The sequence below is a fragment of the Gymnoscopelus microlampas genome (assembly GCF_963454915.1).
Source record: "Gymnoscopelus microlampas genome assembly, chromosome: 8".
NCBI lineage: Eukaryota > Metazoa > Chordata > Actinopteri > Myctophiformes > Myctophidae > Gymnoscopelus > Gymnoscopelus microlampas.
In genome coordinates this window covers 57,069,011-57,073,776 of record NC_139945.1, presented here as the reverse complement: position 1 = coordinate 57,073,776, position 4,766 = coordinate 57,069,011, and the positions used below count along the sequence as shown (strand labels likewise).

The 4,766-nt window shown below is 40.2% G+C and overlaps 1 long non-coding RNA gene across 1 annotated transcript; it reads right to left on the bottom strand.

Annotated features, from left to right (window-relative positions):
* Positions 1–229: 229 nt before the first annotated feature.
* LOC311049989 lies at positions 230–1,369 on the bottom strand. Its single transcript, XR_014601262.1, has 3 exons — positions 1,280–1,369; positions 1,094–1,164; positions 230–720 (listed from the first exon to the last, which is right to left on the bottom strand). It is a non-coding gene; the product is annotated as an uncharacterized lncRNA (long non-coding RNA).
* Positions 1,370–4,766: the final 3,397 nt, after the last annotated feature.

The window sequence follows — 4,766 nt, the reverse complement described above, 5'->3', positions numbered from 1 at the left end:
GGCATCCCTCCCTTATTTTGGGGGTCACATTGTGTGTGTGGGGGGGATCTGGGGGGTATTGGTGCCCCCCAATACAGAATAAGGTCCCCATCACACAGTTCCCCTGTATCTCTAAGTATCTGTCTAAGAACATGACATAATGCAGAAAATACATGGCCTACATGAAATAATGCAGCACAGACATTAACTCCATTGTTATGGTATTTATTAGAAAAGGAAGGCACAGAAATAATAATCCTAAAATACAAATGTATCACTTTAAAATGGCAGACAGTGAGAAAAGTATTCCACATAAAAGTATCAATGCTGTAATAATATGTGTGAAGTCAGACTGGTAATCAATAGCCTACTTAAAGTAACAAAACAAGTAAACATACCCATTGAGCAGAATGTCAAGTAAAAAATGCATAAGAATATTAAAAAATAGGAGATCTATGGTCCATTTGTACACTCAGAGTTGCAGACCTGTAAGGGTCCATTTGGTTCCGTGTGTTACCGCTGTAGTTTGTCCTGGTGTATGTGTTTCTAGTTAACATGCCACACACTCAGAGCCATATCAAAGCTACTGGAATGAATACAAAATGGGCCACTGTTCATTTAATTCAATTTTGGGTTCCGTGTGCTGGTGTCTGTCGCCCGCCTCTTCTAGTCCTCTTCTTCCAAAGCCAATGGAGTTCCTTCATGTGGAACGCGTCACGTGAGCCACCCAACGAACGCCAACTGAGAGGGAGAGAAAGGAAATAAATTAGACAACGGTGGAGTTGGTACTTTAATAAGGACCCCCAATTTAACATGCATTAGGTCTACAGACCCTGTTAATGGCATGTCTATCTCTGAGACCCCAATTTATATAGTGAAATGTATGTTAATTTAACTCAGTGTGTAGAAACCCTTGATACATTGATCAGTTCCCCTCTTCTAATGCCTCACTAAATTTCCACACCAACACCAGGCCTACAATGTAACTTGTAATTTTCACATAATGTTCAACTATCATGACAGAGATTACAAGAGGGTTCAGGGATTTGTGGTAAAATAAATGTGACGTGCTGTGAGCTTGTAGATTGGCTATTTTGTGTAGTCACACCCTTACCTTGCAAAACGTGAGGTCCAAGAGGTTCTTGAATGTGGTCACTGCCCTCACCAGGTCAAACAGCGCTGCGTCTGGAACATACAGACACAGGGAGAGTGTGTAAGTAATCCAACCGTTTTTTTTTTAGTCAGGCTCTACTTTATACTGTTATGCTGTACATTACTTCTAGACTCATGTTAAACCTACCATGGTTTTATAAGCTTGGTCATCACAGACGCTCCTCGATCTTTTCATCCCCACTGCTGTGACGCAGGAAATGACAAGCAGAAACATCTGAGAAAGAAAGAAAATTAAAAAGAAAAGGAGAAGGGTTAGACACAATCAAAGTATCATGCTCCATCGCACAACTGCTTGTAGATTGGTGCAAAACATATGGATTAGACTAGTTAATACCTGGTAGAGGGAATTTGGACACACAAAGTGTTCTCATACTCCACAGGGAGGGTTGGACAGTTACAATTATAAGCACAGCAGCAACCCAGAACGCCACCTGAGAGAGAGAAGGGAGATATATTAGACAGTCAATAAAAGTAATATTCTAAGCATGACTGTGATGTTGTCATTTTAATGTCAGACACCCAGTTATGCATTTAAGCCCTAATTTAGTGGCAATTCTATCCGAGATGTTTTGCATCGAGTTGCATCGAGTCTGTGTGTCATGCAGATAAGGCGTGAACGGCCCAGTTTTAGCATTACTGTAGCTATAGAAATGTGTTGACGATCCAAGCGCCATTGTCCCATGGTGAATTTATTTTCTTTGTTAGGGGGAAAACTAGTCAGGAAAAAACTACAAACAGTAACATACTAATATCAATGCAGGGTCTTAACATTTTCTGGGGCCTGCATTTAGCTGCTAACCAGTGTTTAATAAAGTCATGTTTGTTGTTTTATTTTATGTAAAGGCTCAGCAACATCAGAACTCCACAATGAAAATATATAAACGTTGCCTTCATACCTGAGGAGAACTCCTGTTGTCAAAAATGGTACAGCTGGGTTCCATGATGCTAACCTGGAGGTTATGCTGTATAGAGAGAAAGAAAAGAGAGGGAAAAATACATTTAAGATTTCGGCTGTGGCATAAGATTGTAGATTGGCTATTTTCAGCCTTATTCTAGCCTTCAGCTAACATGAGCTCGGCGATCTATATAAATAAAATAAGTACAAGTATCCATAACACAGATTTGCCTTCCAATCCATCGATCAACAGTTAGTATCATAACTCTGTGACGTGATTAAAAGTAATGTGGGTAGCAACCAAGAAAAGTCTAGTCAGTTAGCTACAGTAGGCTAGCCAAGCTAGCACGCTAACATGTAAACAAACATGTCAAACATTTCTAAAACGACATATTTAGACTACACACAGCAGGCATACATCCACACAGATACAAAATAATAGTAGGTTAATATACTAACCTTTAAATTACATTTCCCCGGAGGAAAATGATCGATATATCAGCTGTGATTTTTCCCTCCGTCGAGAGAAGGGTCAGGGTGCTGGCTTGGTAGCAACCGGATGTCCTATTGTTGCTCACGGAATGGACAGTGTTGCCATGTCTGCTTATTATAAGCGACTTTGGGTTTGTTTGAAGACGCTTTGTGAGCTTGTACATCGGCTATTTTATATATATATATATATATATATATATATATATATATATATATATATATATATATATAGGCCATGTGGCCTATTAGTCGCCACATGACTATAGCCAATACACAGTTTTGGGCTTCTTTTCATAGACCTGGCTGCTTATTTCTCTCGCAAAATATGGCAACACTCTGGTCAGTCATTTGATGTAAGCATCCGTTGCGTATATCCGGTGTATACCGCCACCTACTGAACTGGAGTATATTGAGTCCCTGTAAGGCCTAAATAAAGCATGTTTAGTGCTAATAATGAATTATACTACTTGATAATAATAATAATAATAATAACAATAATGATATTGATAATAATAACAAGACACTTCATTATATAGATCTTGTTTTAAATAAGCAAATACATCAACTCTAAATTAGAATTAACAATGCAAGGAATAAATATAATGGCAACAGAATAAGAATAATAAAAACAACAAAGCTAAAAAAAACAACAACTGAGGAGCAATTAATCCTTGGAATTATTCAGTAGTACTATTATCAGTATTATTACTGAGGTCACCTTATTTTGTTTTGAACACTAAATAACATTAATATACACGATTACAAATGGCTTCAGGTTTAGGGGGGAAAATGGCAAAAAAAAAAAACTTTTTTTATAGGCCATTGGACCCCAGTCCAATAGACCAATTAATTGTTTACTAACATTGAGACTGGATGCGCAGGTGATTGTTTCACGCAATTCAATTTCCAACCTGTTGTTTCGGGGTGCGCTAGTTTCAGCACATCCCAACCCCCTCTTGTGTGTTGGCTAGTGAGGCGCGTCCTAGCGAGACCTGATAGAATGGGTTTCATTTAGCGCATACTGGTTCTTATCAGTGTGACGTCGTCTGTTAAGGGGTCTATGGCATTTCTATCTTTGGGACCCAAATTCATCTTTATCTTTAATTCAAATCATTGTTAATTTAACTCTGAAACACGTACAACATACACGTTTAACAGGTCCATTTGGTTCCATGTCTATACACTTTTACTTACAGACCCATAAGGGTCCATTTGGTTCCTTCCTATCATTTAGCTGGGGACCCCCTGGAACGCCCTCAAGACCCATGGTGGTCCCTGGACCCCACTTCGAGAACCAATGGTTACAGAATGTATAGGGAACATTTTTTTTAAGCCCTTAACAAAAACATTGAAAAGTATAGTTTTGTTTTGTTCCATTTTTGCTTTGGTAATGGGGAAAGGGAGAGAGAGACACCCTCTTTAAACAAAGAGTGAATTTGGATGTCAAAGGAAATGGCCAGTCTCCTGCTGGGTCTTTGTCTGGCAGAGGAACGGTAAATCACTGATTTCCAAAGTATATAGACGAATTTCACAGTTAACATTTTCAACTGTAAATTTCCAATGACGTACAAAAACACCAGCAAACTGCGGGTTCACTGAGTAACTGTAAATGCCCAAAAATGCCCGTTAATGCCTCTTTTCTTGCAGTGATGTGAGCCTGTACATCTGCTATTTATTTATACATTATTAGGTGTAGGCTATTTGGAAATAGCCGATCTACAAGCTCACAACAAGGCCTACAGAGGCTATTTGAAAACAGCCGATCTACAAGCTCACAACACAACCGGGTGGTGGTGGGTGGCGTGGGATGGGCGGGTTCTCTGCCGGTCGGAGCCGTGGGGGGGGGGGGCGGGGTGGCGTGCGGAGGTCCCGCGGAATAGGAGCCACTGCCGCGGCCTGCCGCGGCCTGCCGCAGCAGAGGAAGCACTGCCGTGGCTGTAGTCGGCAGTTACCGGCGATGCCGCGGCTGCTGCCGCTGCCGGAGAATGCACTCGCTCCTTCTGCTCGATTCGTCAAATTAAAAAAAAATCTAGTGTTGCAATTTGCGGCTACTGGCCACCTATAATATTAGGGAAGTCAGAATCAGTTTTACCTTTTATTTTACAACAAACAGGGCAGAATATACATGTGACTGCTAAGCAGTCACAGGTATTATAAGGGCAGCAACAAGAGTAATAGTAATGATAAACAATGAAAAGGTAGAATTGATATATTTTTTTTACTCACA